This window comes from Stenella coeruleoalba (assembly GCF_951394435.1).
Source record: "Stenella coeruleoalba genome assembly, chromosome: 1".
In the NCBI taxonomy this organism is placed as follows: domain Eukaryota; kingdom Metazoa; phylum Chordata; class Mammalia; order Artiodactyla; family Delphinidae; genus Stenella; species Stenella coeruleoalba.
This window is the reverse complement of record NC_137169.1, coordinates 72,928,266-72,945,382: the sequence shown is the minus strand read 5'-3', so window position 1 is coordinate 72,945,382 and position 17,117 is coordinate 72,928,266.

Below are 17,117 nucleotides of genomic sequence, written 5' to 3'. Positions count from 1 at the left end.
TCTTGCTGATTCATCATTTTCCCATTTGATCTTTACAACAACTCCATGAACTAAGTATTATTTCCATTTAACATATGATGCTACTGAAGCTTAGGCAGTTAAGCTAATTTCCCGAAGTGAATTGACTAGTCGATGACAGGACCAGAATTCTGTTTTTCTGCCACTAGAGCCCATGGTCTTTCTGTAGATGTGCTTCTATTGCATTCCTTAGGGCATATTCCTCAAGGTCAGGACCATGGTTTATTAATCTTAGTATTTAGTCCCATTTCATTCCAAGTATACAGCATATACTCAATATATGTGTTTTAAATGTCTATCAAAGATAATCTAAACTTAAAGGTTATTTTTAGGGAGCATATACTACTTAATCAGTATCACATTTCACAGCACACAATTTGAACATCTTGTTTTATTATAGGATAATAATCATACTCCTCATTGACTGCCCAAGAAGAGCACACAGTTGAGGAAATGCTGTTGGTGGGCGGTAGGGGAAAGAGTCAGCCTGGGGAGTTGTTCTGGTTGACATTTTCAGTGTTTTTCTGGGCCTCTCTCTGAAATGTAAAGAGCTCTGGGACTCTGGCTGCAGATGAAAGAGGTGGATTTTTTGTTTTGAGAGCAGCTGAGGGAGGTGGGTGTGTTTTGCTGTGTTTTGAATTTAGTTGTTTTCCTTCATTACAGAATCTCATTTCCTACAGAAAAGTTTAGCATCTGTTTTGTGATTTGATGAATGGCTTTGAGCTGTTAATTTAATTGCTTCCTAGTAAGACACTAATGACCTTTTTTGTTCCACTAAATACTAGTGTGTTTAGTTATAAATGAACCATAACTAAACACTTGGAGCTCCAGTACTTACAATTCACATTGCTCAGGTTCAGGTTGTAGCAACTAGAGTTAGAGTTACAGGTGGCCTGTAGATTTTGCTTCCAAAATCTGTGGTAGGTGGGAAGAACAATAACTTTCTCATAACAGCAAAGTCAGGAGCAAAGCTTAATGCAATATGAACAGACAAAGGAGAAGAAAAGAGAAAAATATATGCCAACGCATTTCCAGGTCTGAGAAATCCCATTTGCTATCTTCAGCCGAGGAGCTGGAGGCCTGGAATTTGGATCTTTCTGGTCTCAGCTTCCTGAGAATTACTTGTTCTCTGGGTAGCCACAAGCATCAGGTAGGGGTAGGGGTAGGGGAGTTAACCTAAAAGTCTGGACTCTCATATTTGTCTATTGATCACCAGGTTTCAAATGTTCTTTCAAGAGTGAGGGCATCTTTATATATTTGATGGGAATGAATATTAATTTGCCACTTCTTCAGCCCTTCTGGCATGGCCACTGAGTGTTGATTTCATTGGTAATTGAAATTAAAGCATTGTAGCTCCCACTGGACTTTAATCGGCTTCCTCTTGGAATACTGCCAAGTAAGATCTTTTCCTGAAGGACCCCAACTAAACAAGGAGGCCACAGAAGGTCTGGGTCTGCCTTTGGCAACTGGAGTCATGCAATTGCCTGGGACGTCAGTATCATCAGATTTATTCCCTGCCTTCTTTGAAATAGTGCTTTCTCACCACCAAGGAATTCTCCCAATGCTCCAAGATAAATATTTTTGGAAACCAAATGATATTTGATTTTCTCAAAATGGAGACAAAGATAAGGTGAGTATTCAGGAAGGAAAAAGGCAGGAATCTCACTCCCCACTCCTAGCTGAGGCATATTTGGTTTCCAAACTGCCTACAAATGGAGCAGTTGAAAGAAATTCAGAGTGAACTGAAGTACCAGTGAAAGGGCTGCACTGCTCCTTCATCTCTGGGACCCAGACAGGGCTGCTGTGTGGAATGTGGACCTCCCACACATGGACTTGATTGTACGTCAAGGCTGGTATGAGGAACCAAGGGACACTTTCTCCAGAAGAAGCAAGGATTCTTTAGAATCGGAGCTTTGCCTGGTGTCGTTAAAAAGAATGAAGGAAGGAGTGTGTAGTGGGTAAGCCACATCTTGATATCTTTTTTCCTTAATCATCCCCACCTCCAAACTAAAAACATTTTCTTCAGCATTTCAATGACCATATTATGCTTTAGGTGAAGTGATACTTTATTATTGAGATTAAATTTGAATCCTTTTAAAGGAAGCCTGTAAGGATTGTTGTTAAATCTCAGACTCCCTATCTCTTTAGCTGTTAGAAAAGAATGTATAACTACATGTTTAAAAGAGTGATTTAAATTTTTCATTTTTCCTAGAAAGGTGTGTTTCTAAGTTAGAATTTGCTCATAGCTCTTCCTGTTAAGCACAGCCATGCAGTTCATATGCAAGGTGGATTTTAATGTCTCTCAAGGTGAAACTCTGCATTGAACATGCAAATCACCAGCATCAAATTCATCAGCAAATATTGTTAGCTCAACCTGCGGAGTACATCCAGAATTAGACCACTTCTCACCACCCCACTGCTATCTTTCTGGTCTGAGCCACTGGAACCTCTTACTATCACTTCCTGTCTGGGCTCCCTGATTCTAATTCTGATTCCCCTCAGGCTCTTTCTAACCCAGATATGTTTTATCAAAACATAAGGTTATGCTTTTGCTCAAAACCATCCAAGAGCTTTCCATACCACTCAGAGTAAAAGCTAAATCTTACCACGGTTTCAAAGGTCTTACGTGAGCCGGTTCCTACACCTACCCTGTTCTCTCTTCCATCTCCTACCAGTTTCTACCCAGTCACTTTGGTCTCCTTGCTGTCCATCAAAAGTCTTTTCCTTTGTAAGGCTCTCTCTCTCACCTCTTTCAGCTCTTTACTCAAAAGTCACTCTCTTAATGAGGTCTTTTGTTGCTACTCTATTTAAAATTGCATTCCTCCCATAACTGCCTGTATCTCCTTTGCCTGACTGAAGTTTTTCGTGAGATTGACAAGTTATCCTTTGTTTACGTACTTCTTTCGTTTACTGTCTGACTCTCCCCTTGAGAAGATAAGCTCTAGGAGTGGTCAGGAAAACACTGGGAGGCTCAGAGTAGGCGTTCAAAAAAAACAAAAATTCTTTTTGAATGAGTGAGTAGGACACCATATTCTTATTCTTTGGAACCCTGTGAAGAGTTCCCATGGTCCAGTCTAAAAAGGGGTACAAAAATCCAGAGTATATGAGGCATATAATAATAGCACAACAGAGCAATTTTCTAATAACAAGTGCCCACCTACCCAACACATACTGAGATCAACCAATGCCTGGGGTTCTAGCACTACTATTGACTACTTGTTCCTGAATGTAACTGGATTTTTAAGCCTCTTGCTCTCGCCTCAGTGCCTATCTCAGCAAACTCTGACATCACAGGACAAACCACAAATCCAACTCCAGATGCATTAAAAAATAATCTGGCTATTTCACTGAAGATCAGTTAGAAACACTGAAGAATATTACATTTTATATTACAACAAAACAAAACAATAAAACAAAACAAAACAAAACACTTCCTAAAAAATACTGCTTAAATATATTCTTTTTTCATGATTCCCTGTAGGGCTGTCCACATACTCTCTTGTCTCTCTTCTATGGGTCCCAGTAACTCCCTAGGACTATTCAGAGATTCGAGTAGTACTTAGATCTCATCCACCTGGCCCACATTCTGTAATCTCATGTCATTGTTTTGTAATATTTGTCCATTCAGATATGTGCATCATAGTGTCCTGACTAAAACTTGCTATTATCTTCCTATATCCCAGAATATATAATACAAACTTTTTATAATGATCTTGATGGTGTTAAACTTGCCAAACTTATCTCTAGTTGGAGTTCTCACAATTTAAGCTCCACTCATACTGAATTGCAGCCTCTGGCACAGTTCTGAGCATTTGACAGATGGCTCCTTCCCTCCTTAATACCTCATTTCTCAACCTTCTGATGGACTCCGCTAGAAAATCACCTCACCGGTGAATTATTTCCCACCTTTCACAGGAGGAATTGGTCATACTGGCTTCTTGCTCTTCTTTAAATACTCAAAGCTACTCCACCTTGAGGCATTAGCACTTGCTATTCCCTCTGCCCCGACACACTTTGCTTACTTAGCCACAGGACTTCCTCCTGTGCTTTCTTCAGATCACTGCTAAATACCCTTGTACCAGGGAATTGTTTCCCAATGACCCTGTGAAAAAGAGTCAGACCTACCCTGATCCTCCCTCTGGTGCTATCCATTCTCCTACCATGCTTTATTTTTTCCTCCAAAAGCATTTATCTCCATATGATATATATGTACTTGTTTATTTATTTATTCTCTCTCTTCCTCCACTGGAATGGAAGCTCTATAAGGGCAGATTTTTAAAAGGTTTTCTTCATTATTGTTCTCCCATAATCCAATACAAATGCTTGGCATATATTAGATGCTCAACAAATATTTGTTGAATTAACTGATGAATAAATGGTCAACTGTCTCTCTTACTATCAGGTCTGTAGACTTTATAAGGGAAGTTACTAGGTGCATTTAATTCACAACTGTAGTAAATAATATGTGTTTAATAAGTGAATGGATGGATAAATAAATATATTATATCTTGAGTACTTAGTACAGAGCTTGTTACATTGAATTCCTTTATATGCCTGTACAGGAAAGACTTCTGGGCAGAGGGAACAGCAAATGCAAAGGCCAGTGGTACATATACGCTTGACACACTCTAGGAGTAGCAGAGTCAAGGTGAACGGAATGGAGAGAATTAAGGAGAGAATAGGAGCAGAATTCTAATTGGGGTATATCACTTAGAACCTTGTAGGTTATTTTAAACAGTTTAGCTTTGTTAAAAATAGGAAGGCACTGTAGGATTTGAGCACTGTAGTGACATGATCTGGCTTGCATTTTAACAGGATCACTCTACCTGCTATATTAAAATGGCAGGAAAACAGATCGAAGGTGGAGGAAGGAGGTTCAGTTACAAGACTATTGAAATAATCTTTATGAGAGATCATGGTGGTTTGGATCAGTCATGATTTGATAGCCATAGAGATGGTGAACGATGGTTATATTCTAGATACATTTCAATGGTAAACTCAATAGACAATCCTGATAGATTGGATGTAGGAGTGAAAGAAAAATATTGTGCTAATATTTTGGTTTGTGAACTTCCACTTCCAAACAAGATAGAATAACAGACCAGATTTACATTCATGTGTGAAATAATTAAGTAAAAAATGTAAAATATTTGAAACAATAGTTTTTAAGATACTGGATATATCAGACAATGAAGGACAGTGATCTCTGACAGAAATGAAATAAATGAAGTGAGCTCCATTATTGGCAGAACACATGCCTTACTTCCCAGGCTGTGAGGCAGGGTGGGAGAACACAGGAGGATCCCAGAAAACTTATTCATTTGAGATGGAGCTGAGATTCTGGGGAGACCAAGGTGGCTAGAGCTTTGAGGAGGGAGTAATGCAGAGAAGAGAACTTCACAGAGAGAGAGTCCTGGAGAACTGCAGAGGGTGCCCTTTGATTACTCAGGAGAGTATCAATCAGAGCATGCAGGTGAAAAAAATTACCTGAGACTGTAAGAAGAAGCTTCCAAAGGGATTAGAGACAGCAGGACCCAGTATTCACAAAAGACTAAGAGTAACCAATCTGGAAAACTTCATAATTGTTGGGGCATTGGGTAAAACCCAAGAGTCTTGCCTAAGACGTAGGGAATAATTAGCCCTCAAAGAAATGTTAAGGAGCTTCCTCAAGCAGAAGGAAGACTGACACTAGTTGGAAATACAGATTGACACAAAAAAATAAAGTGTATCTGAAATAGTAACTACATGGGTAAATATATAATGTTTTTTTCATTATCTAAATTTCTTTAAAAGATAATTGATTTTTTCTAAATCGGAGCTGGAGGAATCAGGCTCCTGGACTTCAGACTATACTACGAAGTCACAGTAATCAAGACAGTATGGTACTGGCACAAAAACAGAAATATAGATGAGTGGAACAGGATAGAAAGCCCAGAGATAAACCCACATACATATGGTCACCTTATCTTTGACAAAGGAGGCAAGACTATACAATGGAGAAAAGACAGCCTCTTCAATAAGTGGTGCTGGGAAAACTGGACAGCTACATGTAAAAGAATGAAATTAGAACACTCCCTAACACCATACACAAAAATAAACTCAAAATGGATTAAAGACCTAAATGTAAGACTGGACACTATAAAACTCTTAGAGGAAAACATAGGCAGAACACACTATGACATAAACCACAGCAAGATCCTTTCTGACCCACCTCCTAGAGAATTGGAAATGAAACCAAAAATAAACAAATGGGACCTAATGAAACTTAAAAGCTTTTGCACAGCAAAAGGAACCATAAACAAGATGAAAAGACAGCCCTCAGAATGGGAGGATTTATTTGCAAGTGAAGCAAATAACAAAGGATTAATCTCCAAAATTTACAAGCAGCTCATGCAGCTCAATATCAAAAAAACAAACAACCCAATCCAAAAATGGGCAGAAGACCTAAATAGACATTTCTGCAAAGAAGATATACAGACTGCCAACAAAAACATGAAAGATTGCTCAACATCACTAATTATTAGAGAAATGCAAATCAAAACTACAATGAGATGTCACCACACACCAGTCAGAATGGCCAACATCAAAAAATCTAGAAACAATAAATGCTGGAGAGGGTGTGGAGAAAAGGAGACCCTCTTGCACTGTTGGTGGGAATGTACATTGATACAGCCACTATGGAGAACAGAATGGAGGTTCTTTAAAAAACTAAAAATAGAACTACCATACCACCCAGGAATCTCACTACTGGGCATATACCCTGAGATAACTATAATTCAAAAAGAGTCATGTACCACAATGTTCATTGCAGCTCTATTTACAATAGTCAGGATATGGAAGCAGCCTAAGTGTCCATCATCAGATGAATGGATAAAGAAAATGTGGCACATATATACATTGGAATATTACTCAGCCATAAAAAGAAATGAAATTGAGTTATTTGAAGTGAGGTGGATGGACCTAGAGACTGTCATACAGAGTGAAGTAAATCAGAAAGAGAAAAACAAATACTGTATGCTAACACATATATACAGAATCTAAAAAAAAAAAAAAAAGGTTCTGAAGAACCTAAGGGTAGGACAGGAATAAAGATGTAGACGTAGAGAATGGACTTGAGGACACGGGGAGGGGGAAGGGTAAGCTGGGATGAGGTGAGAGAGTAGCATTGACATATATACATTACCAAATGTAAAATAGATGGGTAGTGGGAAGCAGCTGCATAGCACAGGGAGATCAGCTCAGTGCTTTGTGACCACCTAGAGGGGTGGGATAAGGAGGGTGGGAGGGAGACGCAAGAGGGAGGAGATATGAGGATATATGTATGTGTATAGCTGGTTCACTTTGTTATGAAGAAGAAACTAACACACCATTGAAAAACAATTATACTCCAATGAAGATGTTAAAAAAAAAGATAATTGATTTTTTCTAAAGAAAAGCACTATTTTAATTATAGTAAATTTAGCAAGAGCTAAATTATAATTTTTTCAAATATATCATATAACATGCCATATGATTTTTATTCTATAAGCAGTTCATAAATTTCAAGAAAATTAAAAAAAGAGAAAAAGCAGAAGGAATGTCACCCATCATTTCATCACTGATATAATACAAATATTCCTAACATGTTAATACGTGATATCAGAATATTTTGACCTTTTTTCTTTCAGTAGTATTTCTATGCATAATTTTCTGTGTTGTAATTGTAATTTCCATGTTTAATTTTAAATGTTTCTTATTTTTAGAACTCATACACATATTTCTTTTTAATTAATTAATTGTATTGTGGTAAGAACACTAGCACAAGATCTACCCTATTAAATTGCTAAGTTTACACTATGGTATTGTTAACTATAGGCACAAGTTGCATATCATATCTCTAGAATTTATTCTTCTTGCATAACTAAAACTTTACGCCAACAAACAGAACTCCTCATGGTCAAAAAGAGAAGAAATCAAAAGAGAAATTAGAAAATATTTGAACTAAATAAAAATGAAAATCCAACATTTCAGAATCTGTGGGATGCAACTAAAGGATTAGTTGGTGAGAGAAACTGATAGCACTAAATAACTCCATTGGAAAATAAGAATGATCTCAAATCAATTTTCTCAATTCCTACCTTAAGAACTAGAAAAAGAAAAAAAAAAATTAAACTCAAATTAAGCAGAAAAAAGAAAATTATCAGAGCAGAAACTAAAGAAATATAAAACAGAAAAACATTCATTGAAACCAAAGGTGTTTCTTAAAGAAAGTCCAAAGAGATATGGCTTCTAGTAAATTTTACAATTTTTTTAAGGAAGAAATAATAGCAATTCTACTCAAACTCTTTCAGAAAATGGAAGAGATTACTTCTCAATTCATTCTATGAAGCCAGCATTATCCTGATACTAAACCAGACAAAGACATTACAAAAAGGAAAACTACAGACCAATATCCCTCATGAACATAGATACTAAAATTCTGAACAAGATTTTAGTAAATTGAGTCCAAAAGCATGCAAAGGGCATCATGACTAAGTATGATTTACCTGAGACATGCAACAGTGATTTAACAATAGAAAATCAATAGAAAATGGATGAATGCAATTCATTTTATCAACAAACTAAAAGAGAAAAGTTGTACAATCATATAACTAGGTGTTGAAAAGCATTTGACAAAAATCTAACATCAATTCCTGGTTAAAACTCTCAACAAACTAAGAATGAAAATGATTCCATAACTGGATTAAGGGGAATTTACCAAAAACTTATAGGTTACATCATACTAAATGGTGAAAGACTGAATGTTTTCCTTTAAAATCAAGAATAAGGCAAGGATGGTTGCAATCACTACTTCCATTTAATTTTGTGCCAGAGGTTCTACCCAGTGATTTAAAGAAAGGATGAGAAACAAAAAACAGCCATATTGAAAGATGAAGGAAAACTGACTTAGAAGACAGCATAAACATCTATGTAGAATATTGTATGAAATCTACAAAAAACTTATTTGAATTGAAAACCAAATTTAGCAAGGTGTCATGATATGAGCTCAATATACAAAATTAATTTTGTTTCTATACAGTAGCAACAAACAATCAGAAATTAATTTTAAAGTACCATTTATAATAGCATCAAAAACATGAAACCTTTAGGGGTAAATCAGACAAAAATACACAAAACCTGTACACTGAAAACTGTAAACCAGTGCTGAGAGAATTTTAAAGACCTAAGTAAATGGAGCTATATGTTGGAAGACTCAATATTGTTCAGATGTTAGTTGTCAAAGATTTGATCTATAAATTAAATGCAATTCAAATAAAAATTTCAGTAAGCCTGTTTTATAAAAATTAAAAAGCTAATTTTTAAAATTCATATGGAAATACAAAGGATCTAGAACAGCCAAAACAAGAACAAAGTTGGAAGACTAACATTAACTGATCTCAAAATTTATTATGAAGCTGCAACAATCAAGACAGTATGGTATTAGCATAAACATAAAGAAACAGATCTGGAGAGTCCAGATAGACTTGCATATATATGTACAACTGATTTTTGACACAGATACAAAATTAATTCAATTTAATTTTGGAGAAAAGTTTGTTCAACAAGTGCTGTGGGAACAACTGGATCTGTTGCCACAGATCTGCCACACAAAAAAAGCAAAACAAAAAACAAACTTTGATCCGTATCTTGAAAACCTTGTACTATATACAGATATTAAATCAAAATGGGTAATGGGTCATGGACCTAAATGTAAAACCTAAATGTAAACCTACATGTAAACCTAAATGTAAAACAGGAGAAAAATCTCTGCAACCTTAGATTAGGCAGAGTTCCTAGATAAAACACCAAAGGCATGATTCACAAAAGAACAAATTGATAAAATGGACTTCATTAATACTAAAAACTTCTGCTCTTTGAAAGACATTATTAAGAAAATGGAAAGGCAAGACACATACTGGAAGAAAATGTTTGCAAGTCATATATCTGATGAAAGGCTTATAGCCAGAATATGTAAAGAAATCCCAAAATTCAATAATGAAAAAAATCAAACAACTGAACTAAACAATGGGCAAAATATTTGAATAGACACTCCACTAACAAAAGACATAGGAATGGCAAATAAGCATATGAAAAGATGTTCAACATTACTGTTCATCAGGGAAATGTAAATTAAATCCATGAGACACCACTACACACTCATTAGGATGACCAAAATTAAAAAAAAATGATTATACTGGACTTCCCTGATGGCACAGTGGTTAAGAATCCACCTGCCAATGCGGGGGACACGGGTTCGAGCCCTGGTCCAGGAAGATCCCACATGCCGCGGAGCAACTAAGCCCGTGAGTCACAACTACTGAGCCTGTGCTCTAGAGCCCACGAGCCACAACTACTGAAGCCTGCGTGCCACACTACTGAAACCCACGTACCTAAAGCCTATGCTCTGCAACAAGAGAAGCCACCGTAATGAGAAGCCGGCACGCTGCAAGGAAGAGTAGCCGCTGCTCGCCACAACTAAAGAAAGCCTGCGTGCAGCAACAAAGACCCAATGCAGCCAAAAATAAATAAATACATAAAAATTAAAAAAGAAAAAGATTATACCAAGTGTTATGGAGAATGTGGAGCTACTGAAACTCTCACATATTCCTGGTGGGAATGTAAAAAAGGCATAATCACTTTGGAAAACAGTTTGGCAGTCTCTTAGGAATTTATACATACACCTACCTAATAGCCTGTAGAAATTTATAGCAGCTTTATTTTTTCCAGGCAAAAACAGGAAACAACCCAAATGTCCATTAATAGTGAAGGGACAAATTTATGTATATTCATACTATCAAATATTACTCAGCAAAAATATTATGAATTAGTGATATATGTAAAGACATGGAAGGATTTCAAATTAATTGTGCTGATTTAAAGAAGCCAGAGAAGGAAGAGTATGTATTGTACGATGGTATTTATATACAATATATAAAAGAAAATGCAATCTTCAGTGACAGAAAGCACTATAATGATGGAAAGCAGATGGCTGGTGACCTAGCAAGGGGAGTGGGAGAAAGTGGTGAGGGTGAGGAAGGAGGGATTACAAAAGGACTAAAGGAAATATTTGCAGATGATGACTATGTTCACTATCTTGATTGTGATAATATTTTCATATGTGTATATACATATGTCAAAACTTATCAAATTGTGCACATTAAATTTGTACAGTTTATCATATGTCGCTTACACCTCAAAAAAAATGAAAAAAAATTAAAAAGCCAAAACTTTAGCTTAAGTTATTAGAGGAATAGAATTGCCTTTAACTGTGATGAGATGCCTGTGGGTAGATTGGCTTTGGGGGAAGGATCAAGAGTTCAGTCTTGGACATGTTATATTTAAGAGTTTATTAGACATCCAAGTGAGATACCAAATGGGCAGTAGAAAATACAAGTCTAGAGTTCAAGGGAGAGGTCTGGGCTGGAGATAAATGTGAGAGTCACTGACACACAAATAATACTTAAAGCCTTGGAAAGCACTCAAAGGACATTTGTGATTGACTTGGGAACCTCATTCCTGAATCATCCAACATTTACCAACCACTTATTACAATCAGCTCAATACAATTGATGAGATAGTGATGCCTGAGGCTGTATTGTGTAACATATACTGTTTTTACGTAAAGTCATTTGTGCATGATATACTTTTTTGGCAGAGAATACAGTTTTCTTTTTAATGTGGCTTTGACTGCTTTGGATGTCTACTAAAGCTCCCTAGGACTGTGCTTGCTGGGGAGCTGACAGTCTATCAGAGTTTTCTTTAGTTAGCGGGAGTTTGAAAGCTAGCGCTTAAAAGTCCATGCTAATGACCTGGTAATTGTTTTAATGGATTTTCAATGAAGTGTGAAGTTCTCGGCTGACTTCTCGACAAAGTGTAAAGTATGGTAAAGTGTGTGAGAGAGTTATTCTCATTCCTGTGAATTTGTCTCTATCTGTTTACAGAATCAAGAAACATTGCCAAGTACAGCTTTGGCTATTTTGTCAATACAAATCTGCTTTGGGTGTGTGAGATTCAAGCAGGATGTCTGGATTCTGTTTAGCAGATGGGCTGGGGCAAAGCAGGGTACCTTCAGAAGAGCCTTCAGCCCTTCTGAGCAAAGAGAAGACTTGACCATCTGATAGACTGAGAATAAGGGCCCTGAAGATGCCAGCCTGGATTCCTGGCATCTATCTTGCTCAAGACTTCTCTTGCCTCTCACCTGGAAGGGAATAGATGCTTCTCTAGGCTTTTTCATTTCTTGTTTCTAATACATTTTGTCTAGAGGACCAAATATTCCTATTGTGCTTCCCAATCCCCATAAAAGAACACTCCGTGCAATTGACATTAGTGCTTTGATTTAGGTTTACTGCTGTGTTAAGCCATCTTGGGGTGTGCATTTATGCTAACCCAGAAATGATTGAGGAATAGCAAACTTTCCTCACAGTGCTGAAGGGGTAGAGAATACATAGTTTTTTTGTGTTATGAAATTTGTTTTCTTCTGCCTTTGTTTTATGGCATATAGTAGATTTCGAGGGCATGGAATGGTCAAATGTTGTTTCTTGTTTGGGTCTTTAGGGCTTGGAGTCTGCACTCTATGTCAGCTCTTTAGAAGAAATACTACTAAGAGTACAGGGAGGCCACTGACAGCTCTACTCAAGGGTGGAATTCAGCCCAGGGCAAGGCAGTTGTGTCTTAGGCCCTAGTCAATAAGTTTTAAGGTGTTATTATAAATGAATCAGTCTCATAGATCTGAACTCCATTGAGGTTCTTAGTGTTGCAGTGAATTAACAGTGTATGACTCTTAGGTTGGGTTCCTTGGAAACAGACACTGAGGTGGAGATTTGTATCCAAGAGGTTTATTGAGTAGCACTCTCAGGCACAGCACCAAATGGAAAGTGCGGGGAGTAGGAATGGGTAGAGGGAGACGTTGAGCTGAGATACAGTTGTAACAAAGCCTTAGCCCATCCCCTGGGGAGACCTGGATTTGGAGGGTGGTCCTACAGAGTTGTTCCAAATTGAGGCATGATCGTGGGAACTTTGTACCTTCCCATCAGCCAGTCATTGGATACAGGCTGCTCTTGGAGAAAGAGTATAAACTTGGACTCTCTCCCTTTGGCACAGAGTAATTCTTGGATTGGGATGCAGAAGTTAACCATCGACAGCCAACACACCTAGCAGCCGGGGTAATGAATGCTTCAATTCTGAAGGGAAGATCTGAGTCAGGCAACACAGCATCCTTTACATGATTAATAATGAAAGACAAGATTATACTGTAGCTATATTATTGACAACAGTAATGTTTCATTTTGCTTTGAAATTATGTCAGTTATTTGTACTAATAATAACAAAATAACCTAATTGAAGGCCTACTCTGCACTGTCCACTTTCATATACTGTAGTTTCCTGTTTTTTTTTTTTTTTCTTCTTTTTTAATCCTCACAGCAACCCTGTAAAGTAAGTATCATGTTACCATTGCTCTTGAAAAGTATGGTTCAGGGATATGAATTGCCCAATTTCATACAATTACTATCTGATCACATCACATGTTTTTTTCTACACTGTCATCTCTGTCCAGCTATATTAAACTTTTTGTGTTTCCAAAATTTATCTTGCTTTTCCTTGTTTCTTTGCATTTGTATGATGTTGATTACCTGGAATGTCTTGCCTTGCTTGTCTGCCTATCAAACATCCATTCATCCTTCAAGGCTCATTCTAAAGATTATCTCCCCTGTGAAGTTTTCTTGGACTCCCTCTCCAATAGTTATTCTCTCTTCGTCTATGGTCTCGGAACACTTTGTACATGATACCTCATAGATGCCTGATACATACGTGTTCATGAAATGAAGGCATGGGTTCATCTTTTCAGTCATGTTGCTTGGCTTTGAGATTTGCCTAATACATTTCTTCTATGAAGCCGCTTAATCTTGGAACCACTTTGTTTTCCTGCAGTTCCCAGTGAAGCCTGGTATGTGTACCTAAGGAATTTATCTTGGCTGATCAAGTTGAGCATCACCACAGCAAATATTGGAAACTGCTACCAGATTTTCCATTTCAGGGATGCTTTCAATGATGAATTTGTCTGAAACTCATATAAATTACACCCAAATTGTATTCTCAGGCAATTATTTGATTCCATGCTGAAGATATACTGAGTTTGTTCATACCCAGAAAGTGTAAAGAATATCTTAATTCATTTTGTTTACTTTCTTTTTGGGGCAGCTTCTTACACACTGAAAGAATTTCAGTGTGGGGAGGAATAATGTGACAGTAATTAGCACTGATTTTGCTGATGAAATATCCAAGGTTATAAGTAAAGATGCATGCTATTAAATGACCTTAGTGATGATCTACAAACTTGCTCTAAGTTCTAGAGCTCCGCTGGTGGGCCCCATGCCTCAGGCTCTCTTCCCTGTTTTCTTTTGTGCTCACTCTTGGACAGAACTAACCAGGATGTTAAAGCTCCACGATGACCGCAGGATATGTAACTCTGTTCCCAAGTTATTGAGTTAGAAAAGGAATCTTCTGAATTAAAAGCAGTGATAAGTACAAGTTTATAAACTCTTTGTAGCAACTTTGAACAAGAGTAGAAATAATGGACTCTCTTACTAAATAGGACTCCTTGCATTGCCTTACCTCTTTTCTTTGGCAGTTTTACCAGGGACTAAAGCCAGCTCTGTCATCATGGAGCAATCTTTGACTTTTCATGAATGCTTCTGAGCTGACAAACTGGTTGGTGTCTGGAAGTTTTCTTCCATCAGACCAAGTATAATTTGAAGGGAAGATGTATACTGGAAAATGGATTTTTGCTTCCATTGGCCTGCACTTTTGCCTGTGCTTTGTTGGCACTGTCAGGAGTGCTGCAGTGTAGACAGTCATAGAGTGAGTGCCACCTGCCCAGCTCCTCTCATGTTCAGCCTCACCCAAGTCCTGAACATTCTCGTCACTCTCTTGTATCTGCCTTGTCTATCTGTTTCGCCAAACTGGTTTCTTCTGATGACAAAGCCCCTTCTAAACTGTAAATTACATATCTATTCATTCCCCTTTCAATGCATTATGGTGCTATTCCCTCTCATAAAGGGATGATTCTAATAAGTGGGTCTATTGGAATAATTAATGCAGATCTCATAAGTGACAATTTACAAGTCAGGAGTGGCTTAAATAGGGAAGGAAGAGGCTGGTCTAATTTACCTTATTGCACATTTCTTGCCACTGACTTTACAGAACAAATGGAACTAAATCATTGTTAATGCTGAGCCTTAAATTTTTCTTCTAGTCATTTCTCTCTCTTTTAGGTATTCACACTCATAAACACACTGTCCCTTAAATATTAATCCAGCTTTGTTATTTAATCAAAAAGCTTCTGTGTTCTTTTCTTACTTTACTTTAGCCTTTTGTGAGACATATCAAAAGCACCAAAAAGACTACATAATTTATAACCAACGTTTCTTTTTCCTCTTTCAAACTCCCATTTTCATGGACAAGTGATACTTTTGTAACTTCTTGGAGACTGTCTGTCATTAAATCATTCCCCCGGGTCAGTGTGCCCTTTACCAGTCAATAATACACATCAATATTCTGGAGGTTTATAGAAGATGTTAAAGACATCTCTCAGAAACCCAAAGATTATACTATTTTTCCAAAAAGTTTTAAATTGTCCTTCTTTAGCTCTTGAAAGCATCAGTTCCTCACTTTCAAAGTATTTTTGAGTTTTTCTCTTGGTTTGTTTTATTGTAGAATCCAAGTTGTCCTTATATTCCTGTTTGTATTAGCCATTAACACCATTTTACCTAATCCCCAACATTTGTTTATGCTTTGTGTCTTTGTATTCATTGTCTGAAAATGTTTGGTACATGTACTCACATTTATTTAGTCAAGAAATGTTTATTCAGGGGCTACAATCATGCCTAATACCTTGGAAATAATGGATTTCCAGTGGATCCTCTAAAAGGATCCATTCCAAGATCCTGTTAGAGGATTTTATTCAGGGCTGCTTACTCTCATGAGGTTCTATTCAGGGATTAAAAACAGAGTATGGCATAGAAATTACCCATGAAGTGGTGAAAACAAGCATGGAATCAGGGGGGTGCTCAGACAGTGAGGGCTCCAGGGAGGCACAGAGAGACAGGGTATCTAAACAAGCCTGCTGAAGGTCAGTGAGCTTTTTCTGGAGGATCTGATATCTACACTATATCTTGAAGAAAAATGTGGTCTCCAAGTAAGGAAAGAATGGAAAAGTGTAGCAGGCAGGAAAAACAGTGGTTTCAAATATGATGGTGTAGTTGGAATTACAAATAATTCAATATCACTAGAGTGAAAAGGAGAAGCCAGAAATTGGGGTGGGGATGGGTTCGGAGACATGGCTCTGGAGGTGAGCAGAATCCAGCTCATAGCAAACTTTCTACGCCATGCTAGGGAGCTTGGTTTTTATTCTACAGACAACAGGGAACTGTGGAAAGATTTTTAGCAGAGGAGGAAATAGATTTACATTTCAGTTCACTTTCTGGGGTGTGAGGAGAACACATTTGAGGAGAGTGAGTTCAAGGGCAGGGAAAACAGTTTGGAAAGTGGCTGCAGTTCTCTAAATGAGGTGTGAGGATAGCTGAGACTCCAGTAGAGGTGGTAGACCTACAAAGAAAGGGACCCGTTTGAAAAATCTTTAGGAAATACTCTTGTTTGGGGAAGGTGAGTGGATTGCCCATCCTGTCATCCATCCATGAGAGTGTGTAGGTTCAGCCTCTTTGTTGGTTCTTGGAGTGAGAAAGACATTATTCTTTCCTGAAATGATTCCCAGTATCTTTGTGCACTGTCAATACATTAGGCATCTGATTTCTCAAGGATAATGCTCAAGAGACACCAAGTTTTCTGCAGTGGGTCCAATGCGTTATTCAAAAGTTTTTTTTTTTAACCTCTTGAATATCTGAAGCTTAATTCTAGTGAGGAGAGCTGTCATTTTCTTCCCAGACAGGAAGCTGAACTGTCTTTTCGAATACCCCGGGGCTTTCTGGACTCACAAACCTTTCATTGTAAGTACTTGTCTAACTTACAGGGAAGTTACACAGAATTCTCACCATTCCCTATGCTTAAGATGCATCACGCATCTA